Raw genomic sequence first — 10,379 nt, 5'->3', positions numbered from 1 at the left:
ACTATGTGGCAGGGGGCTCTATGGGGGTCTCTATGTGGCAGGGGGTCTATGGGGGTCTCAATAGCTCACTATGTGGCAGGGGGCTCTATGGAGGTCACTATGTGGCAGGGGAGGCTCTATAGGGGTATCAATGGCTCACTATATGGCAGGGGAGGCTCTATGGGGGTCTCAATGGCTCACTATGTGGCAGGGGGCTCTATGGAGGTCACTATATGGCAGGGGGGTCTATAGGGTCTCAATGGCTCACTATATGGCAGGGGGGTCTATGGGGGTCTCAATGGCTCACTATATGGCAGGGGGCTCTATGGGGATCACTATGTGGCAGGGGGGGCTCTATGGGGGTCTCTGGCTTACTATGTGGCAGGGGGCTCTATGAGGGTCTCTATGTGGCAAGGGGGGCTCTATAGGGGTCACTATTTGGCAGGGGGTCTATGGGGGTCTCAATGGCTCACTATATGGCAGGGGGCTCAATGGGAGTCACTATGTGCAAGGGGGGTCTATGGGGGTCTGAATGGCTCACTATGTGGCAGGGGGGTCTATGGGGGTCTCAATGGCTCACTATGGGTCAGGGGGGTCTATGGGGGTCTCAGTGGCTCACTATATGGCAGGGGGCTCTATGGGGTCACTATGTGGCAGGGGGATCTATGGGGGTCTCTATGTGGCAGGGGGGGTCTATGGGGGGGGTGTCTGGCTCACTATGTGGCAGAAGAGGCTCTATGGGGGGGTCTCAATGGCTCACTATATGGCAGGGGGCTCTATGGGGGTCACTATGTTGCAGGGGGCTCTATGGGGGTCTCCATGGCTCACTATGTGGCAGGGGGGTCTATGGGGGTCTCAATGGCTCCTTATGTGGCAGCGGGGGTCTTTGGGGGTCTCTGGGTCACTATGTGGCAGGGGGCTCTATGGGGATCACTACGTGGCAGGAGGGCTCTCTGGGGTCACTATTTGGCAGGGGGGCCTATGGGTGGTCTCTGGCTCACTATGTGGCAGGGGAGGCTCTATGGGGGTCTCAATGGCTCACTATGTGGCAGGGGGCTCTATGGGGGTCACTATGTGGCAGGGGAGCTCTATGGGGGTCTCCATGGCTCACTATGTGGCAGGGGGCTCTCTGTGGGTCACTATGTGGCAGAGGAGGCTCTATGATGCAGGGGGGGCTCTATGGGGGTCTGAATGGCTCACTATGTGGCAGGGACCTCTATGGGGGTCTCTATGTGGCAGGGGGGGCTCTATGGGGGTCACTATTTGGCAGGGAGGTCTATGGGGGGTCTCTGGCTCACTATGTGGTGAGGGCTCTATGGGGTCACTATGTGGCAGGGGGGCTCTATGGGTGGTCTCTGGCTCACTATATGGCAGGGGGCTCTATTGGGGTCACTATGTGGCAGGGGAAGCTCTATGGGGGTCTCTGGCTCACTATGTGGCAGGTGGCTCTATGAGGGTCTCTATGTGGCAAGGAGGGCTCTATAGGGGTCTCTGTGTGGCAGGGGGGTCTATGGTGGTCTCAATGGCTCACTATATGGCAGGGGGCTCTGTGGGAGTCACTATGTGGCAGAGGAGCTCTATGGGGGGGTCTCCATGGCTCACTATATGGCAGAGGGCTCTATGAGTGTCTCCATGGCTCACTATGTGGCAGGAGGCTCTATAGGTGTCACTATGTGGCAGGGGAGCTCTATGGGGGTCTCCATGGCTCACTATGTGGCAGGGGGCTCTTAGGGGCTCACTATGTGGCAGGGGGGATCTATGGGGTCTCAATGGCTCACTATATGGCAGGGGGCTCTATGGGGGTCACTATGTGTCGGGGGGGCTCTATGGGGGTTTCCATGGCTCACTATATGGCAGGGGGCTCTATGGGGCTCACTATGTGGCAGGGGGCTCTATGGGGGTCTGCATGGCTCACTATATGGCAGGGGGGTCTATGGAGGTCACTATGTGGCAGGGTGGCTCTATGGGGGTCTTAATGGCTCACTATGTGGCAGAGAGGGATCTATGGGGGGTCACTGTGGCATGGGGGTCTATGGGAGTCACTATGTGGCAGGGCTCTATGGGAGGGGTCTCTATGGCTCACTATGTGGCAGGGGGGTCTATGGGGTCACTATGTGGCAGGGGAGCTCTATGGGGGTCTCCATGGCTCACTATGTGGCAGGGGGCTCTATGGGGATCACTACATGGCAGGGGGGCTCTCTGGGGTCACTATTTGGCAGGGGGGCCTATGGGTGGTCTCTGGCTCACTATGTGGCAGGGGGCTCTATGGGGATCACTATGTGGCAGGGGAGGGTCTATGGGGGTCTCCATGGCTCACTATATGGCAGGGGGCTCTCTGGGGGTCACTATGTGGCAGGAGAGGGTCTATGGGGGGTCTCAATGGCTAACTATGTGGCAGGGCGTCTATGGGGGGTTCTCTGGCTCACTATGTGTCAGGGGGGCTCTATGGGGGTCTCAATGGCTCACTATGTGGCAGGGGGGTCTATGGGGGTCTCAATGGCTCACTATGGGGCAGGGGGGTCTATGGGGGTCTCAATGGCTGACCATATGGCAGGGGGTCTATGGGGGTCTCAATGGCTCACTATATGGCAGGGGGCTCTATGGGGTCGCTATGTTGCAGGGGGCTTTATGGGGGTCTCTATGTGGCAGGGGGGGTCTATGGGGGGGGGTCTCTGGCTCACTATGTGGCAGGGGGGTCTATGGGGGTCTCAATGGCTCACTATGTGGCAGGGGGGTCTATGGGGGTCTCAATGGCTCACTATATGGCAGGGGGTCTATGGGGGTCTTAATTGCTCACTATATGGCAGGGGACTCTATGGGGTCACTATGTGGCAGGGGGCTCTATGGGGGTCTCTATGTGGCAGGGGGGGTCTATGGGGGGGGTCTCTGGCTCACTATGTGGCAGGGGGCTCTCTGGGCGTCACTATGTGGCAGGTGAGGCTCTGTGTGGCAGGGGGGGCTCTATGGGGGTCTTAATGGCTCACTATGTGGCAGGGGGTTCTATGGGGGTCTTAATGGCTCACTATATGGCAAGGGGCTCTATGGGGGTCACTATGTGGCAGGGGGGTCTATGGGGGTCTCTGACTCACTATGTGGCAGGGGGCTCTATGGAGGTCACTATGTGGCAGGGGAGGCTCTATTAGGGTCTCAATGGCTCACTATATGGCAGGGGAGGATCTATGGGGGTCTCAATGGCTCACTATGTGGCAGGGGGCTCTATGGAGGTCACTATATGGCAGGGGGGTCTATAGGGTCTTAATGGCTCACTATATGGCAGGGGGGTCTGTGGGGTCTCAATGGCTCACTATATGGCAGGGGGCTCTATGGGAGTCACTATGTGGCAGGGGAGCTCTATGGGGGGGTCTCCATGGCCCACTATATGGCAGGGGGCTCTATTGGGGTCACTATGTGGCAGGGGAGGCTCTATGGGGGTCTCCATGGCTCACTATGTGGCAGGGGGGCTCTATGGGGGTCTCAATGGCTCACTATATGGCAGAGGGCTCTATGGGGGTCACTATGTGGCAGGGGGGCTCTATGGGGGTCTCCATGGCTCACTATGTGGCGGGGGGGTCTACGGGGGTCTTAATGGCTCACTATGTGGCAGGGGGCTCTATGGGGGTCACTATGTGGTAGGGGGCTGTATGGGGGTCTCTGGCTCACTATGTGGCAGACGGCTCTATGGAGGTCTCAATGGCTCACTATGTGGCAGAGGGGTCTATGGGGGTCTCAATGGCTCACTATATGGCAGGGGTCTCTATGGGGGTCACTGTGTGGCAGGGGGGCTCTATGGGGGTCTCCATGGCTCACTATGTGGCAGGGGGCTCACTATGTGGCAGGGGGGGATCTATGGGGTCTCAATGGCTCACTATATGGCAGGGGGGCTCTATGGGGATCATTATGTGGCAGGGGGCTCTATTGGGGTCACTATGTGGCAGGGGGCTCTATGGGGGTCTTAATGGCTCACTATGTGGCAGAGAGGGATCTATGGGGGGGGTCACTGTGGCATGGGGGTCTATGAGGGTCACTATCTGGCAGGGGGGGCTCTATGGGAGTCACTATGTGGCAGGGCTCTATGGGGGTCTCCATGGCTCACTATGTGGCAGGGGGCTCTATGAGGGTCTCTGTGTAGCAGGGGGGGATCTATGGGAGTCTCCATGGCTCACTATGTGGCAGGGGGGTCTATGGGAGTCACTATGTGGCAGGGCTCTATGGGGGTCTCCATGGCTCACTATGTGTCAGGGGGTTCTCTATGGATCACTATGTGGCAGGGCTCTATGGGGGTCTCCATGGCTCACTATGTGGCAGGGGGTTCTCTATGGATCACTATGTGGCAGGAGGAGCTCTATGGGGGGTCTCAATGGCTCACTATATGGCAGGGGGCTCTTTGAGGGTCACTATGTGGCAGGGGAGGCTCTATGGGGTCTCAATGGCTCACTATATGGCAGGGGGGGCTCTATGAGGGTCACTATGTGGCGGGGGGGCTCTATGGGGGTCTCCATGGCTCACTATATGGCAGGGGGCTCTATGGGGGTCACTATGTGACAGGGGGGTTCTATGGGGATCTCAATGGCTCATTTTATGGCAGGGGGCTCTATGAGGGTCACTATGTGGCAGGGGAGGCTCTATGGGGTGTCAATGGCTCACTATATGGTAGGGGGCTCTATGGGGGTCTCTATGTGGAAAGGGGGGATCTATGGGGGTCTCCATGGCTCACTATATAGCAGGGGGCTCTATGGGGGTCACTATGTGGCAGGGGGGCTCTATGGGGGTCTCAATGGCTCACTATATAGCAGGGGGCTCTATGGGGGTCACTATGTTGCAGGGGGGCTCTATGGGGGTCTCCATGGCTCACTATGTGGCAGGGGGGCTCTATGGGGGGGTCTCAATGGCTCACTATGTGGCAGAGGGGTCTATGGGGGTCTCAATGTCTCACTATATGGCAGGGGGCTCTATGAGGGTCACTATGTGGCAGGGGGGCTCTATGGGGGTCTCAATGGCTCACTATATGGCAGGGGGGCTCTATGGGGGTCACTATGTGGCAGGGGGCTCTATGGGGGTCTTAATGGCTCACTATGTGGCAGAGAGGGATCTATGAGGAGTCACTGTGGCAGGGGCGTCTATGCGGGTCACTATGTGGCAGGGAAGGCTCTATGGGGTCTCATTGGCTCACTATATGGCAGGGGGCTCTATGGGGGTCTCTGTGTGGCAGGGGGCGATCTATGGGGGTCTCCATGGCTCACTATTTGGCAGGGGGGGGTCTATGGGAGTCACTATGTGGCAGAAGGAGCTCTATGGGGGGTCTCAATGGCTCACTATGTGGCAGGGGGTTCTCTATGGATCACTATGTGGCAGTGGAGGCTCTATGGGGATCTCCATGGCTCACTGTGTGGCAGGGAGGGTCTATGGGGGTCTCCATGGCTCACTATATGGCAAGGGGCTCTATGGGGGTCACTATGTTGCTGGGGGGCTCTATGGGAGTCACTATGTGGCAGGGGGGCTCTATGGGTGTCTCCATGGCTCACTATATGGCAGGGGGCTCTATGGGGGTCACTATGTGGCTGGGGGGCTCTATGAGGCTCTCCATGGCTCAGTATTTGGCAGGGGGGGTCTATGGGGGGTCACTATGTGGCAGGGGGGGTTCTATGGGGGGTCTCAATGGCTCACTATATGGCAGGGGGCTCTATGGGGGTCTCAATGGCTCACTATGTGGCAGGGGGGTCTATTGGGGTCTCAATGGCTCACTATGGGGCAGGGGGGTCTATGGGGGTCTCAATGGCTCACTATGGGGCAGGGGGGTCTATGGGGGTCTCAATGGCTCACTATGTGGCAGGGGGATCTATGGGGGTCTCAATGGCTCACTATGTGGCAGGGAGGTCTCTGGGGGTTACTATGTGGCAGGAAGGGTCTATGGGGATCACTATGTGGCAGGGGAGTCTATGGGGGTGTCTCAATGGCTCACTATATGGCAGCGGGCTCTATGGGGGTCACTATGTGGCAGGGAGCTCTATGGGGGTCTCAATAGCTCACTATGTGGCAGGGGGGTCTATGGGGGTCACTATGTGGCAGGGGAGGCTCTATGGGGGTCTCAATGGCTCACTATATGGCAGGGGGCTCTATGGGGGTCACTATGTGGCAGGGGGGGTCTATGGGGGTCTCTGGCTCACTATATGGCAGGGGGCTCTATGGGGGTCACTGTGTGGCAGGGGGCTCTATGGGTGTCTCTGGCTAACTATGTGGCAGAGGGCTCTATGGAGGTCTGAATGGCTCACTATGTGGCAGAGGGGTCTATGGGGGTCTCTATGGCTCACTATGTGGCAGGGGGGTCTATGGGGGTCTCAATGGCTCAGTATTTGGCAGGGGGGTCTATGGGGGGTCACTATGTGGCAGGGGTCTCTATGGGGGTCTCAATGGCTCAGTATTTGGCAGGGAGTCTATGGGGGGGGGTCTCTGGCTCACTATGTGGCAGAGGGGGCTCTATGGGGGGTCTCAATGGCTCACTATGTGGCAGGGGGGTCTATGGGGGTCTCAATGGCTCAGTATTTGGCAGGGGGGTCTATGGGGGGTCACTATGTGGCAGGGGGGCTCTATGGGGGTCTCAATAGCTCACTATGTGGCAGGGTGGGGGATGGGATGGGGTGGGTCACTATTTGGCAATGGAGGGTCTATGGGGGGGTCTCAGTGGCTCACTATTTGGCAGGGGGGTCTATGAGGGTCTCAATGGTTCAGTATTTGGCAGGGGGGACTATGGGGGGGTCACTATGTGGCAGAGGGGTTCTCTCTGGATCACTATGTGGCAGGGGGTTCTCTATGGATCACTATGTGGCAGGAGGAGCTCTATGGGGGGTCTCAATGGCTCACTATGTGGCAGGGGGTTCTCAATGGCTCACTATGTGGCAGAGGAGTCTATGGGGGTCTCAATGGCTCACTATATGGCAGGGGGCTCTATGAGGGTCACTATGTGGCAGGGGAGGCTCTATGGGGTCTCAATGGCTCACTATATTGCAGGGGTCTCTATGGGGGTCTCTATGAGGCAGGGGGGGATCTATGGGGGTCTCCATGGCTCACTATATGGCAGGGGGCTCTATGAGGGTCACTATGTGGCAGGGGAGGCTCTATGGGGTCTCAATGGCTCACTATATGGCAGGGGGCTCTATGGGGGTCACTATGTAGCAGGGGGGCTCTATGGGGGTCTCAATGGCTCACTATATGGCAGGGGTCTCTATGGGGGTCACTGTGTGGCAGGGGGGCTCTATGGGGGTCTCCATGGCTCACTATGTGGCAGGAGGGGTCTATGGGAGTCACTATGTGGCAGGGCTCTATGGGGGTCTCTTTGGCTCACTATGTGGCAGGGGGTTCTCTATGGATCACTATGTGGCAGGAGGAGCTCTATGGGGGGGTCTCAATGGCTCACTATGTGGCAGGGGGCTCTATGGGGGTCTCTATGTGGCAGGGGGGGATCTATGGGGGTCTCCATGGCTCACTATATGGCAGGGGGGTCTATGAAGGTCACTATGTGGCAGGGGGGCTCTATGGGGGTCTCCATGGCTCACTATGTGGCAGGGGGCTCTATGGGGGGTCTCAATGTCTCACTATGTGGCAGGGGGCTCTATGAGGGTCACTATGTGGCAGAGGGGTCTATGGGGGTCTCAATGTCTCACTGTATGGCAGGGGGTTCTCTATGGATCACTATGTGGCAGGAGGAGCTCTATGGGGGGTCTCAATGGCTCACTATGTGGCAGGGGGTCTTAATGTCTCACTATGTGGCAGGAGGAACTCTATCAGGGGTCTCAATGGCTCACTATGTGGCAGAGGGGTCTATGGGGGTCTCAATGACTCACTATATGGCAGGGGGCTCTATGGGGCTCACTATGTGGCGGGGGGGGTCTATGGGGGGTCTCCATGGCTCACTATGTGGCAGGGGGCTCTATGGGGGGGTCTCAATGGCTCACTATGTGGCAGGGTGGGGGATGGGATGGGGGCTGGGTCACTATATGGCAAGGGAGGGTCTATGGGGGGGTCTCAATGGCTCACTATGTGGCAGGGGGGTCTATGAGGGTCTCAACGGCTCAGTATTTGGCAGGGGGGTCTATGGGGGGGTCTCTAAGGCAGGAGGTGTCTATGGAGGTCTCAATAGCTCACTATTTGGCAGGGGGGTCTATGGGGGTCTCAATGGCTCACTATTTGGCAGGGGGTTCTATGGGGGTCACTATGTGGCAGGGGAGGGTCTATGGGGGGGGTCTCAATGGCTCACTATGTGGCAGGGTTGGGGATGGGATGGGGGCTGGGTCACTATTTGGCAAGGGAGGGTCTATGGGGAGGGTCTCAATGGCTCAGTATTTGGCAGGGGGGTGTATGGGTGGGGTCTCTGGCTCACTATCTGGCAAGGTGGGGCTGGGGTGGGTCACTGTTTGGCGAGGGAGGGTCTATGGGGGTCTCAATGGCTCAATATTTGGCAAGGGAGGGTTTATGGAGGGTCTCAATGGCTCAGTATTTGGCAAAGAAGGTTCTATGGGGTCTCAATGGCTCACTATTTGGCAAGGGAGGGTCTATGGGGTCTCAATGGCTCAGTATTTGGAAGAGGGGTCTATGGGGGTCTATGGGGGGTCACTATGTGGCAGGGGAGGCTCTATGAGGCTCTCCATGGCTCACTATGTGGCAGAGGGCTCTATGGAGTCACTATGTGTCAGGGGAGCTCAATGGGGTTCTCTATGGCTCACTATGTGGCAGGGGGCTCTATGGGGGTCTCTATGTGGCAGGGGGCTCTATGGGGGTTACTATGTGGAAGGGGGGGCTCTATGGGGGTCTCCATGGTTCACTATGTGGCAGGGGGCTCTATGGGGTCACTATGTGGCAGGGGAGGGTCTATGGGGGGGGGGGTCTCTGGCTCACTATGTGGCAGAGAGAGATCTATGGGGGGGTCACTGTGGCAGGGGACTCTCTGGGGGTCACTATGTGGCAGGGGGATCTATGGGGGTCACTATGTGGCAGGGGAGGCTCTATGGGGGTCTCAATGGCTCACTATGGGGCAGGGGGGTCTATGGGGGTCTCAATAGCTCACTATGTGGCAGGGGGCTCTATGGGGGTCTTAATGGCTCACTATGTGGCAGAGAGGGATCTATGGGGGGGGTCACTGTGGCATGGGGGTCTATGGGAGTCACTATGTGGCAGGGCTCTATGGGGGTCTCCATGGCTCACTATGTTGCAGGGGGGGTCTATGGGGGTCTCAATCGCTCACTATGTGGCAGGGGGCTCTCTGGGGGTCACTATGTGGAAGGGGAGGCTCTATGTGGCAGGGGGGGCTCTATGGGGGTCTCCATGGCTCATTATGTGGAAGGGGGCTCTATGGGGGTCACTATGTGGCAGGGGAGGCTCTATGTGGCAGGGGGGGCTCTATGGGGGTCTTAATGGCTCACTATGTGGCAGCGGGGGTCTTTGGGGGTCTCTGGGTCACTATGTGGCAGGGGGCTCTATGGGGATCACTACGTGGCAGGGGGGCTCTCTGGGGTCACTATTTGGCAGGGGGGCCTATGGGTGGTCTCTGGCTCACTATGTGGCAGGGGAGGCTCTATGGGGGTCTCAATGGCTCACTATGTGGCAGGGGGCTCTATGGGGGTCTCAATGGCTCACTATGTGGCAGGGGGCTCTATGGGGATCACTATTTGGCAGGGGGGCTCTATGGGGGTCTCAATGGCTCAGTATTTGGCAGGGGGGTCTATGGGGGTCTCAATGGCTCACTGTCTGGCAGGAGGGCTCTATGGGGTCACTATGTGGCAGGGGGGCTCTATGGGTGGTCTCTGGCTCACTATATGGCAGGGGGCTCTATGGGGGTCACTATGTGGCAGGGGGTTCTCTATGGCTCACTCTGTGGCAGGGGGGTCTATGGGGGTCTCTATGGCTCACTATGTGGCAGGGGGCTCTATGGGGGTCTCTGTGTAGCAGGGGGTCTATGGGGGTCTCCATAGCTCACTATGTGGCAGGGGGCTCTATGGAGGTCACTATGTGTCAGGGGAGCTCAATGGGGTTCTCTATGGCTCACTATGTGGCAGGGGGCTCTATGGGGGTCTCTATGTGGCAGGGGGCTCTATGGGGGTTACTATGTGGAAGGGGGGGCTCTATGGGGGTCTCCATGGTTCACTATGTGGCAGGGGGCTCTATGGGGGTCTCTGTGTAGCAGGGGGTCTATGGGGGTCTCCATAGCTCACTATGTGGCAGGGGGCTCTATGGAGGTCACTATGTGGCAGGGGAGGCTCTATGGGGGTCTCAATGGCTCACTATATGGCAGGGGGCTCTATGGGGGTCACTATGTGGCAGGGAGGCTCTATGGGGGTCTCCATGGCTCACTATGTTGCAGGGGGGGTCTATGGGGGTCTTAATGGCTTACTATATGGCAGGGGGCTCTA

Source organism: Colius striatus, unplaced genomic scaffold (assembly GCF_028858725.1).
Source record: "Colius striatus isolate bColStr4 unplaced genomic scaffold, bColStr4.1.hap1 scaffold_36, whole genome shotgun sequence".
Taxonomy (NCBI): Eukaryota; Metazoa; Chordata; class Aves; order Coliiformes; family Coliidae; genus Colius; species Colius striatus.
The sequence above is the reverse complement of the archived record's forward strand: the minus strand, read 5'-3'. Positions refer to the sequence as shown.